The following is a 14,129-nucleotide window of genomic DNA, read 5'->3' as shown; positions in this document are numbered from 1 at the left end:
AGTTTCTTCACCTGTAAAGCGATAATGCCTCCCATCTCACAGGGCGATTGTGAGCCTTGGGTGAAGTAATAGTACAGTCACAAAACCGAGCACTCTGTGGGATGGATGCAGGCATGTGACAGGTAAGCGTCCATGAATTAATCCTAGAGGAAGAAAAGCAAAATGTGCTTATACCTTTCAGATAACCAGATAAAGGGACTTAGGGAGGAAGAACTATATCATCAAAGAATTTAGCAAACACTAAGTGAAAACAGGCCCCACGGTGTAATGGTTAGCACTCTGGACTCTAAATCCAGCGATCCAAGTTCAAATCTCGCTGTGGACCTGAGGTTTACCTGGTTATCCATCTCTCTGCAAATTTCTGATAATTCTGCTATTTCTACGGAAGCTTTCCCATTCCAGCTCCTAGAAATTTTCATCCGCAGACACATGAGCTAACTTGGGGGAAAAAGTCCTGTCCCTTTCATTAGGTTCAAATACAATTTTACTCTTCATATACTAAATACTTCTCAAAAATACTTTGAGATACTTTTTATTGATCACATGTTACTATTAAACTTGAAAACAACTCAAACTGGGGGCGAGGCGGGGGGAGATTCTTAAAATACGAAGACACTCATTGGAAATAACTAAATATCATATCTCATTTTTAATATATTTTTCTGTTTCGGAGTAGTATAATAATCAGTCACAGCCTTTAAGCATAAAAAATGCAATATATGGGGATAAAATTCCATGACAGCTATAGAACAGAAATGCCTTTGAAAGAGAAAAATAACTCATGAACATTTTTCGACTGTTAAATAAAAGTATACCAAGTACATTTTTAAAGGATGCTAGGGTATATCAAATTGCTCTTAGGTTCCAATGGAAAAAAATCAATGATGGATTGGACTCTTTTAATGTTCAAATCTTACCATATACTGGCAATTACATTCTTTAGAATGATTTAAATTTATTAAGAAACATTTTAGAAGACCACTGGAAAGCAGTGTGTAAGAGCATCAAAATATTTGGCAATTCATAGACTAAGGAATTAAGATAGCATGAAGACACTGTCCTTGGTTAAAACAATGAAGTGATAGACCAAAGCAGCCCCCTCACCAACATCTCATTCTCAGACTCATTCATTTCTAATTTTCAGGTGGATTTTTTTCTTCTGTGAATTTCCCATTTGTGTACATCTGATTTAAGATAGCTTATTATGATTTTGTAGGCTTTCATCAAAGCATATTTTTATTAAGCCTTTGTTGCTCAAACTTTTCCTATGCAATAGTTTCCAAGTAAATATTTTTCTTCTGAGTTCTTTTATTATTTGCAACTACATGTTTTATTATTTTATATTTTGTATTTAAGTCACTAATCTATCTGGAACTTGATTTATTACTGGCTGAGAGGTAAATGTCCATCTTTGTTTTCTCCAATAGGCAAAGTTAGTTATAGTGTCACAATTATTTTAAAATCAATTTTGCCTACCTACTAAATTGAAGTATCAACTTTGTCATTTACTAATTTCTACATATCCTTGTATCCATTTTTAAATTTATCTGTTTCCCTCTATGTATATACTTATGACAGTGCTAGGATCTTCTGATTAGATTTTCTTTTAATACATTTTACTGCCCATAGAGCATTCTTCCCCTAGGCTATTTGACATTTTCAGCTGCAGGGGAATAAGAAGATAAAGAGCGGGAGGTTGGAGATTTAAATAATGTTTCAGTTTGTCATTTCAAGCTCCTGGTAAAGAATTGAGAACAAATTGAGATGAGCTGACATATGACCCAGTTAGCCTGGGGTAGAGCACAACAGAGTAGATCAAAAACAGCCATGTTACAATAGAATGTATTTTTGTGGGGTAGGGGAATGAAAATACAAGTTCAAATACAAAAGAGAAGATGTAAAATTTCAAATGTTAGAGAAAACTTATTTTTTTAAATAGATGATAGTCCATTTAAAAAATAATCACTATGGTATTTAGATTCATTTAGAAGAGTGATGGAACACATTTTGAAATGGCACAATTTACAATGTACTGGAAATCAGGTTCTTTACAACTGTCTGAACTTATGTGAAATTTTTAGATGTTGATCTAAAATTGTACAGGGGGTACATAATTTTTCAGAGGAGCATGCTTTCAAAGTTTGAAGACTACTACTTTAGAGCAGGAGTTCTTAACATGTGTAACACAGTGGCCACAAACAGACTTAGGAGTCAAGTCTTGCTGGTTGTGTGACATTGGGCAAGTGACTTAAATTCAGCTCAGTCTACTTCTCTGTAAAATGGGGACAATAACAATACCCTATCTACAGAGATAAAGTTGTCAAACTTCAGCATACATCAGAATCGCCTGGAGGGTTTGCTAAAACAGACTGCTGGGCCCCACTCCCAGAGATTCTGCTTCAGGAGGTCTGGGGTCAGGCCCCCAAATCTGCATTTCTAACAAGTTTCCAGGTGATGCTAATGCTGCTGGCTCAGGGACCACACTTTGAGAACCTTTGGTCTATCTCATAAAGTCATTCATTGTGAGGATTAAAAACGTTAGTACATAAACATTCTTAGAACTCCACTGGCCCACAACAGGTGCTAATACATATTAGCCTATCAGTCAGGATTGGATTCACTGCAAACAAAAATTCTACTCCAGTGGGTTAAACAGAAAGGAGTTAGTATATGTCATTTAGCAAGAGGTCCTGAGGTCAGTCGTCCAGGGCTGGCGCCACTGTTCAAGAATGTCATGAAGTTCCGAGGCTCCCTCTGTCTTCTTTGCTCAATTGTCTTTATTCTGTGGCTTTTATCATCACACTTATAATAGTTGCTGTTCCTCCAGGAATCTTGTCTGAATTCCAGACAGGGAGAGAGAAGAGCAAAGGATACAGGGTAAAGAGTTGATGGAGCACGCCAGCCAAGTCACAGCCCCTCCCTTTATTTTTTAGAGAAGTCACTTGCATTTTAAAAATGTTTCCAGAAGTCCCCCACGAGCGACTTTCACTTGAATCTCAGTGGTCAGACCCAGCTCACATCCCACCCCAACTACAAGAGACAAGAAAGGGAAGGATTTTGGCTTTCTAGCTACCATGGTGGAGGAAATCAAAGGAGAAAGGAGTTTAGGATAAATAATATACAGCATCTGCCTAAAGGGTATCCACGAACACACAGAAACTCATGCAAAATATCAAATGTATGTGTATTTTTTTGAGGAGTCAGTCCACAGCTTTCATTAGATATTTAAAGATCAAAAAAATATGGCTCTCAAGCCCAAATTTCTTGACTCAAGCATCCAAATATTTTAAAAGGATGTCTACTCCTCTGCATGCTCCATCTCTCAGCCATCACATGAAATCAAAAAACCTGAGAGCATGGAAGCCTCTTAATTGCTCTCTCTCTTCCTTTTTTAAAAGATTCTACTGAACTTGTAAATGCCGCTTATGTTATTTAAATACCTGTTTATAAGTAGTCCTACAGGGTGGTTCTTGCGGTGTGCCTGTGTTTTAATGTGACTTCCCAAATAGATCATATACTTCTTTAAAAAAGGCTTCCTCGTATATTTTCTTCCTGTTTCATTTATATAAAGTTGCGGAACAAGGAGCATTAACTTAAGAATTAAGTTCTTCTGTCCTGAATTTCAGGCTGGCATTAGTAACTGGAGATTTAGGTTCCCTGACAGAAGAAACTGGATGACTATTTAAAGAAGACAGGCAGGACTGGATTTATTTCTTTTCTAACTGTTTAAAACACTGAAGTCTGTACTTTGGGCACCTCTGCTTTAACTATCAAAACAGAGCAGCAGTTGACAAACTTATTTGGGGTTGCCATAAAACCATGTTAAATGTTATTATGAATGGTTTCCTTAAGGAATATGGATTCCTGGTGTCAAATGAGATATGAACTCTGGTCGGATATTTATTAGGTATTATGGGTTGAGTTGTATTCCCCCCAAATTCAAACATTTAGGTTCTAGCCCTCAGTACCTCAGAATGTGACCCTTATTTGGAGACAGGGTCTTTAAAGAAATAAAATGAGGAAAAGTTAAAGTGAGGTCATTAGGGTGGGCCCTAATCTAATATGACTGGTGTCTTTATAAAAAGAGGAAAGATGAACACAGTGACACAGAGGGAAGACAATGTGAAGAGACATAGAGAAAGGATGGCCATCTACAAGCGTAGAAAGGCCTGAAACAGATCTTTCCCTCACTGCCCTTCAGAGGGAATCAACCCTGCTGACACTTTGATTTTGGACTTCCAGACTCCAGAATTATGAGACAATATATTTCTGTTGGTTAAGCCATCCAGGTGTGGTACTTTGTTACCACAGCCCTAGCAGACTAGTACAGCAAGGATTCTCTGATGTTGTACAAAAGTTTTCTCTTATTCCTCACATTCAAAGACCACTTCCTTCTTTCTCCATGCAAGGACACGATTATATAAAGGCTGAGCTGTGGCCGAAAATTTGCCCATGCTTTTCATACTTACAAACACTTTCCTAAATATATGGCCCCTCTGATGTCAGAAAGAATATCCCAAGTTTTAGCTTAACACAGAGTGTGAGCAAAAGTGTTGTGGGCAACTTTCATTCTGTCATGTTGCTTAAAAGGAAGTTGCTTGGTCACAATATTTTCCTTCCCTTTCCTATAGGCTGTGATTTGGTTTTGCCCATGTGGACAAGGATAGTACTCTGGAGATCGCAGAGCAGCAAGAAAAGCACAGGCCACTGGAGAACTTTTTGGAGAAGAGCTTCCAGAAATTTCTGACTTGCCTTTCAGCAGGACATTCACATGATAAATAAATTTTCTATCCTACTTAAACCACTGTTACTTGTTCTTTGGGGTTCTAATCATATAAACAACCTAACAAATACATGAAAAAAAAAGAGAATAAAGGGCTGTTAACTGAGGAGGTGGCTAAAGTTTATACACACTTCCCTAGATTATTTCAAGAGTCTCTTAACTGATTTTACTGCTTGGGGTCTTGTGCCTGTCCAACACATTCTCCACATTCTGACTATAAAGTAATCTTTCTAAGATATAAATCTGGTTATGCTACTTCTCATTTAAAACCACTGCCTAGAGTTGTACTGTCCAATATGGTGGCCACTAGCCATATGGAGCTAAAAAAATTAATAAACATTCAATAAAATAAATTCAATGGTACTAGCCACATTTCAAGCATCCAATAGCCACAGGTAGCCAGTGACTACCATGGTGGACAACACCAATGTAGGACATTTCCACCATTATGCAAAGTTCTACTGGACAGCACTGGGCTACAAGATGCATGTCTAAGTCTCCTATAAAGTTCTTTCTCTCCAGACTTACCTGCTGTTGCTATACACGTTACCAGAGGTCAGCAGGCTGTTTCTCAGATCTGCACTGTTTACCATCCTGCTGCCTGGGAATTCTATCTTCACCTTGCCCATCTGGAAAACAAGAATTCATTTTTTAAGTGTTACCTTCTCTACACACATATACTAAAAAAAAAAAAGCCAGAAGAATTGAACATGATTCAAGACTTATTTCTGAGCGTATCTTCTCTTTTATCTACCATCCCTGCAAAGAATAGCAGATGAAGGAGGTTCTTCAATTAAAAAAAAAAGAAATCACAACTTAACAAAAAAAACAACTTGATTAGAAAATGGAAAAAGAACTTGAACATTTCACCAAGGAAGATATACAAATGGCCAATAAGCACAGGAAAAGATGCTTAACATCGCTAATCATTAGGCATATGCAAATCAAACCCACAATGATACTACCACCTCACACCCATGAGGATGGCTACTATCAAAAAACTCAGAAAATAACAAGTGTCGGCAAGGAGGAGAAGAAACTGGAATCCTTACATACTGTTGGTGGAATTGTAAAATGGAGCAGCTGCTATGGAAAACAGTATGAAGGTTTCTCAAAAAATTAAAAATAGAATTATATGATCTAGCCATTCCACTTGTGGGTACATACCCCAAAGAATTGAAAGCAGGGTCTCGTAGAAATATTTGTACACCCATGTGCAATAGCAGAATTATTCACAATCCAAAAGGTGGAAGCAATCCAAGTGCCCATCAGTGAACAAATGGATATACAAAATGTGGTATATACATACAATAGAATAATAGTCTTAAAAAGAAAAGAAATTCTGACACATGCCACCACAAGGGTGAAACCTGAGGGCAAATACATCCTCAACCATATCTTCAAACATCCCGGATTCTTATACTAAACAATGATCTTGCTTTTCTTTCTTTTTGTTGAAGAAATATCTGCTTAAACATAGAAAAATATTGCTGAGTGCCTCAGATTAGACAGCATAAAATGAGAACTGTCTTCTTCTACTCTGTATTATCCAAGTGTTGGACCCTGCTGATAAATTTCATTCGGAGAACCTCTACACACAAATTAAGTGCTAGTTAGGCCCCAATGCTTCGACTAGACAGTGTCAGAAGAATGGTTTCTGCCCAGAAGAGTAAAGAGTGAGATGCACTTCTTCAATCTGACAGCACCTCAGTGGTTATTATCACCCGCTGCACACTATCACTACCTAGGAAATTTAAAAGCTCTCTAGATGGTTCTAAAGTGAAGGCAGGCTGGCTGTGGAGACGTACTGTCTGATGACGAACACCCCCCCCCCTTTACCATTACACAGCTCATATTTACTTGATACCCAGAATCATCAAACTGCACTCAACACAGTCGCAACATTTCTGCCTTGCGGGTAACAGTTTTCCACCAAGTATTATTACCCAGAGCATGCGGACTCTCCACCACCTGTCGCTCAAGAGCCTGAATGCCTCCCTGCATGCGTCCATCCCTCATAACCACACCCATAAATAGTGACTCGTTACCTATTACCATCCGCTAGGCCAGGCCACTTCCAGATGGACCGTATTGATGGCGAGTGTGCAGGCCTGTGCCATCTGCTCTCTGGCCAGAGGCGTCTCTGCAGTCGTCGACTCCGTTCCGCTCCCAAATCCGCGGAGGCTGTGTTGGGGTCCGGAGGCGAAGCGCCGGAGCTTACTTGCCTTCATCCCCCGCCCGCCCCGACACCTCCTGATTTTTGAAATCTGCTGCTTCTGACCAAGAATGTGCGCCATGGGGGCCAACTTTAGTCCCAGACTTAGGCCTCTCGACATTTGCCCAAGTCCCACCTTTGTCAGGTTGGAGGCTCCGAAGCCTAGCCCTTCTCAAGCCACCTGGAAGAACCAGGCGGTGCTGCCTGGGCACGAGATTCACGGTGTTTGCTCCACAGCCCGCAGAGGCCCACTGACCGGAACACAAAACGACGAACTCTTCCGCCCTGGGGGTTGAATAAAGGATGGTTTACCTCCACTGACGTCATTTCCAGGTCCGCTCTAGGAACCTGGGAGGTTTCTGCGTCTCTGTGGTTATTTCTAGCTGTTAAAGCTTCACGTGCCTTTAACTCGGTCCTAGGCCTTGCCTTCTAAATGTGCTGGGAAGGTTTCACAGAGAAATTATTTGGGAAAAACTTCAAAAGTATATATGCAGGGCTTTCCTGGTGGCGCAGTGGTTGAGAGTCCGCCTGCCGATGCAGGGGACATAGGTTCGTGCCCTGGTCCGGGAAGATCCCACATGCCGCGGAGCGGCTGGGCCCGTGAGCCATGGCCGCTGAGCCTGCGCGTCCGGAGCCTGTGCTCCGCAACGGGAGAGACCACAACAGTGAGAGGCCCGCGAACAGCAAAAAAAAAAAAAAAAAAAAAATAGTACAATGAATTCGATGTTCATATCTCACACCTTCAACAATTATCAACTCACGGCAATCTTATTAACATATAACCCAACCCTCATTCCTCCAGACACGTGTCATTGGTAAATTTAACACAGCCTAGACTAAGATGAAACGAGTTAGACACTTGCCTCGGGCACAAAATTTAAGAGGCTGCCAAAAAGCTTAGCAATAGACACAAATAATATTTTAAAGCAATATTTTTAAATGAAAATTAATGCAAAAAATCCGTAATGAGTACAGTATGTTAAATAGAAAATCAGTATTACTGATTTTTCCTTCTGCTTAGCTCCTATATGACTGACACAATACTGAAACTAAAGTATCTCTAAAAGATAAGGATGCTTTTGAAAAACATAATCACAATATCCTTATCACATTTAAAAATAATAACAAAAATAAGATCAAGTGTCAAATCATTGTTCAAATTTCACCAGTTTTATATATTTTGTAAATATATTCTATAATATATATTATAAAAATCATACATATATACAAGATATATATATCATATCTATGTGTTTTACAAACAATTCATTGGACATATATATCTCAAGTTTTTTGAAACTATAGTTTCTCTCTTTCTCCTTTTCATGTGTTTGTAGAAGAAACCTGAGATTTTGTTTCCCAGGGACTTTTAAGAATGCACACATCAGAAAACTCAAGTCACTCGCTCCAGTGTAGGGGAGGGAAAATAATCTTTCCCTCTACCCTTCGAAATTCTCAGCTAGGTCCCCTGTAACAAAAGACAGATTAAGAGGAGAAAAATATACAAATGTATTTAAGTTTTTGTGATATGGGAGCCCTCATAAGGAAATGAAGACCCAAAGAAGCAGTTAAGAGTTGATGCATATACACTGAATCAGAAAAAGAGTAGTAACATTATGAAACCATGACAAGGCAAAGGGACTTGGGCTAGGTGAACTGACTAGGGAGATATAAGGGTTAATTTGTAAAGATTTCCCTCAGCCTCAGCTTTCCATCCTTAATAATAGGAATGTTACTTTTCTCAGAGTATAAGGAAGACATCTTTCACATGGAAATTTTATCTCCTACTTTAAAGAAAAAGAAGGAAAATTAGAGTGTTCTTCTTATAGCTGCTATTTTTCAACTGCCTTTAGCTCAAAATAATCCTTATGCCAAAATGGCATATTTGGGGCATACTCTTCCACCCTTCACCAGCTTCAGTCTATTTCCTAATGGCAAAGCCCACAGATCAGCAAACCTACCTCACAACAGCAGACTTTGCAGCTGGACCACCTGAAACTAGAGATTGTTCCAAGACTTATATGAGCAGGGAAAGCTAGAGTACTAGATCCTTTCCCTTACCAGCTTTCTTCAGCCACACTGGCCATCTGTCCCTACAGCATTGCAAGGTCACTTGGTTTTAGGGCCTTTGGAGTTGCTGTGCCTTCTCTTCCAGTGCTTTGCCTCAAATCATTCATGGCTGACTTTTTCCACATTCCCTTATCAGCTTGAAAGTGACCTCTGCAGAATGCCCTTCCCTGGCCACCCCATCTAAAATAGTTTTCCACCCAGTCTTCTCCATCATACCACCCTGTCTTATTTTCTCATAAGTATAATACACCTACCACTACTCAGAATTATCTTGATCCTTCATTTGTTTACTTGTTTGTCTCTCCCACTAGAATGAAAGCTCCATAAAAGCAAACTCTTTGCCTATTTTGTGCACAGATTGGAAACCTGTTGAGGTCACAGGTGAGTAACAAGGAGAGGCTTGAGGGAGAACTCTCTTAGCTAAAAGATATCTCTTAGATAAAAGATATCTCTTAGATATCTCTTAGATAAAAGTATCTAAGGTCCATTTGTTACCAATTCCATAGACATAGATCATCTGAAGCATTATGTTATCATCAAAGGTTTGGCGACAAACTTCCAACAGGCCTGGTCTGGGAAAGCTGTCTTGGGAAAGCTGATACCTGAGTATGAAGTTTATGTGAATGAAAGAGTAAGACAGTAGGAAAGAGGTAGGAATGCGAAGGTATCTCAGATAGTGGTAATGGTGGGTAATGATACTAGGATGGAGTAGTGGGGCAAAAAGAAAATCAAGGAATTTGGACAAGCATAGAGATATAAAAAGAGAAATAAGGATCATAATCAGTGGAATGGGTAAAGAGAAAAGATTATCATGGCTGTGGGACAGCACAGGAAAGAAAAGAGAGAAATCTGGTGTCTGTCAATCAGATAGATGAGTAAAACGATCAAGGTCCATGAAGGAGTAGGATCTGTAGGCTGATCTATAATGGGTAAGCCTCACTGTGCAAAAGCCAGCTAAAAAGTCAGAAGTCATTCACAGTGTTCCCAGTGTCAAGGCCTTCTCTTATACTCCATCAATTGCCTAAACTCCTTTAAGTTTTACTTTACCTCAAATATGGACCACAGCTTTTTTAACTGGATTTTTTTGGCCTTTATTTCCCACCATTTATCTTTACCACAACTGCAGCAGACAATGTTGATAGCTAATCAGTGTTCTCAGTTTCAGAAAATAGAATCCACTCTAATTAAGTAAAATTAAAAGGGATTTCTTATGAGTTTACAGAGTTTCTTGGAGACCAGAATCAAGTGTGGATACTACACTGTCAGAAGCACCCAGCCATGAAAATGCTTCGGTAGAAATCTTACTGCTGCCACTTCTGGTTCCACAAAATCCTAGACTGTAGTTGCAGGTAAACTAAAATATCCCAACAACCACGCACGTGTGAAAGGATTTCAATCTAAAATTGAACCAGAGGATATGAAATAGAGAATCTCACACATGCACCCTCAGAAGAATGGAAGATAAGAACTGAGGGACTGATTTCCCCTAAATGCCTGATTTACAGAAGACAGAGACTTATCTCCTGATCCATGGATAGCCGCTAATCTGGCTAGACTTCCCCCCCTTTACACTCCTTGCCCGTAAATACAGCCACCCCAAGCCCTCAACAGACCCACCCGTGGCTTGCTACATGTTGCGTTTCTTGAATTGCAATTCCTCTGCTATTCCCAAATAAACTCAATTTCTGGTCCTTTTAACTTGCCTCAGTTTACCTCTTTATTTAGACTGACATATGCCAGAAGAGCTATCCAGGCTTTATCTCACAATATTCATTTCTCCAAAGTCTCGCACGAGTACGTCTGCTCAGCCAAAGCTACGTGACACAGGGAATCCTAGTGACAAGGAGGTCTGAGAAATGTAGCTTTTAGTGCTGCAGGCCCAGTGTATTGAAGGCACACTACAACGGGGTGGCAGAGGTGTAGAGGAAGCCAGTCTATACTACTGGTCACAGTTGCTACCTCGTAACCATTTCACCCTTTTTCCTTCTTAATATAATTCTGATTTTGTTCAGATATGCACTACTCATGCACATAAACTGGATAACTCAGGAGATTCTACCCCCCTTTTAAGTTCCAGGGGCAATTCATGATTAGTCTATGATAAATATCTATGTCCTGAGCCTTTATAGGCGATTAATTTACAAATTTAGGTTTAAACCAGTGAGCAAAAGCGTTCCCTTGCTGGCTATTATCAGTTCAGAGGTAGGGAAGGGATCTAAATGGTCATAATCAAGCTTTCATGATTGTAAGAAGTTATGATTTCCTTTTGAATCATGAGCAAAGAAAACTGTCCAACGTTATCGCGGGAGCATCAAAGGCATGGCCCGTATGGGGATCGAACCCACGACCTTGGCGTTATTAGCACCACGCTCTAACCGACTGAGCTAACAGGCCTGCATGCCTATTATGACTCTTCGTTAATATTTTTAACAGCGTTGACTTCGTGGAATTTCTTTACCATTAACAGGAATTTCATCAGTCGTATTTCCACCGGGCCCACTTTTCGTTAAAAGAGAGAGTAAAGAAGAAAGCTCTGTGTTGGTAAAGAATGAACCTTGTCTTTCAGGACATCCTTTCTTGGAACCAATGCAAATTCTTTTGTAACAAGTACAAAAACCACTTGTAATGAAAATGGCAAATTGAAACATTCGATTGTAAGGACTTTGATGTATTTGCATCTTTGAGACCACAGTAAAGGATGATAAGAGATGGGAAAAGAGTCTTCCAACCTGCAGACTCTTTGGGAATGAGAAGAATGCGTGGTTGGAAGGAATAAGAGCAGTATTTTTAAAGAACAACTAATTTAAAGCAATCCATCCATCCATCCCTGAGCAAAAATTAAAAGCTTCCTTCCACAAGGAAATAATCAAATGTAATGCATATGACCTTGATAATGAGGCTGAGCTAGGAAAAAACTCATCGTGAAAAAGCTCTAAAATGAACCCAGGAAATAGTAATGAACAAAACTTTGCATGAACAAAAGAGGAACTAGATCTGAGGTGAGAAAAGTCAGCTGATTCTTAGGACAGGTGGAAAAGAATATACATTGAATTTGGGAATGAATGTAGTGTTGTGAGAATAAAATAGACCTGCTTTTTAAGGTTGATCCCAGAATTGCTATGCTATACTGCAGTTCTGGTTTTTCAACATTTACTATTTAGACATATGTACCATATGTCTAAATAAAACACACTATTTATGTGTTTTAAATGAATTAACATATTTAAACATAACAACTAACTTATGAGGTGGGTATTATAACCATGCTCATTTTACAAATAACCAATGACAGAATTTAGAATCAGCATTCTCATCATTTAGCTCTAGAGAACTTCCTTTTAACTAAGTCACTAAACTGCTTCTTAAAATCATGTTCATCATTTTGTTGCTGGATTACTATATTCTGAGGACCCTCCTATTCAAATAACCAAATTCATAGCATCTTGATTTATACCCCAGGGTATTAATTGGTTCAATTTTCAATTAATATTAATCTCACCACTAATATTGAATATGTAACATAGACCTGAAAACTCCTATCCCAGATAAGGAACTCTGAGCATCAGCCATGTGCACTGCATTATTATGGCAGGGTAATTCCTTCTAGGAATTTTACTCTATTATTTAGTAATTCACTTTCTCTTCTTGGTTCCCCAATAAGGAAAGGAGGTACATTGAGAGCAAACACCCTAGAGATTGATTGATTTTTTTCTCCCTCTTTGTTTTACTCTGAAGTTTTTTTTCTTTTTATATTATGCAATTATTTATAAAGGTTCATTGTAGAAAATTTAGAAGGTGTGGCTAAACAAAAAGAAAAAAATAAATATGGTCCATAAATTCCACCATCTGGAGGGAATTACTGGTCAGCACATTTGTTGAATGTCCTTTAATATATGTGTGTACACATTCTTGTTGAGTTTACACTTTTAAGGTCATATACATATATATATATATATATATATATATATATATATAATGTCAGACTTACAGAAGAAGTGCAAAAATAATACAAAGAACTCCTATATACTCTATACCCATTTTCAGTAATTGTTAACACATTTTCTACATTTGTTTGGTTTTTTGTTCTCTCTTCATATGTACTCATTTTTTCCCCCCTGAATCATTTGAGAGTTAGTTGCAGTGTATTTTTTTTAAGAGATCATATTCACGCGCACACAGTTTTTTGTACTCTAATTTGTCGATTAGCTATATTTCCTTCATATCTTTTCATGAAGGACAATAATTGCCATGCTGAAAAGTGAGAGAGATCAATAAATATTTGTTGAAATTATACCTAATTTTATTTGATTATTGAGCAGCTTGGGAGCCCATATTCAAACCTCTTTGAACATTATATGGCTTAAGAAAGTGCTTTATTTCACATTATAAGAGAAAATTATGGATATCATCTCCACCACCTCCTTCCTTGGGTTGGAAAAGCCTACACTTTGTACAATGGTTAAGAAGTTTGTAGAGTCAGTCAACTTCTGGCTGGCAGGACCAACTCATTTTAAAATAAACTCTGATTTGACAGTGTACAAAGTTGAAAGTGCAATTTGGGACATCCAATATATACTAAGAGAAAAATGCAAATGCAAAACAGTGAATAAATAATTATGCTATCTTTCGTGTGGAAAAACAAGAAAAAATAACAATCAATATACATGTTTACTTGTATATGCATAAAGAAAACCAATAAGGATAAACGAAAAATTAAGGACAGACTTTACCTATGCGAAGTGATGGAGAAAAGAGGGCTGGTGGAGGATAAGAATGGAAGTGAAACTTTCCAATGTATCTATTTTTAGTTTCTCCTTTTTTAAACATGTGATTGTCTTATTTATGCAATAAAAACAAAATTAAAAATGTTTAAAGTATGTATACCTTTCATGTTGGTATAAATGTGCAGAGTGTATAAAACAAAGATCTTTTGTCATTTTTTCTACTTAAGTTTTGGACAATTTTTCTTTCTATTTTTAAATCTTGTTTTCTTTAGACGGAACTGGGGAGTACAGAATGACCCAGAGGGAGCAATATGAAGAATGGGTGGTTTTACAATTT

General features: G+C 38.3%; 1 long non-coding RNA gene and 1 other non-coding gene across 2 annotated transcripts; both read right to left on the bottom strand.

The window, feature by feature from the left end:
* Positions 1 to 619: 619 nt before the first annotated feature.
* Positions 620 to 7,283, bottom strand: LOC137231742 (uncharacterized). The gene is made up of 3 exons (XR_010946715.1): positions 6,832 to 7,283; positions 5,312 to 5,412; positions 620 to 2,836 (listed from the first exon to the last, which is right to left on the bottom strand). It is a non-coding gene; the product is annotated as an uncharacterized lncRNA (long non-coding RNA).
* Positions 7,284 to 11,388: 4,105 nt separating this feature from the next.
* TRNAI-AAU (transfer RNA isoleucine (anticodon AAU)) lies at positions 11,389 to 11,462 on the bottom strand. The gene has a single exon. It is a non-coding gene; the product is annotated as a tRNA-Ile (tRNA).
* Positions 11,463 to 14,129: the final 2,667 nt, after the last annotated feature.

This window comes from Pseudorca crassidens, chromosome 10, assembly GCF_039906515.1.
Source record: "Pseudorca crassidens isolate mPseCra1 chromosome 10, mPseCra1.hap1, whole genome shotgun sequence".
Taxonomy (NCBI): Eukaryota; Metazoa; Chordata; class Mammalia; order Artiodactyla; family Delphinidae; genus Pseudorca; species Pseudorca crassidens.
This window is presented reverse-complemented; position numbering and strand designations above follow the sequence as displayed.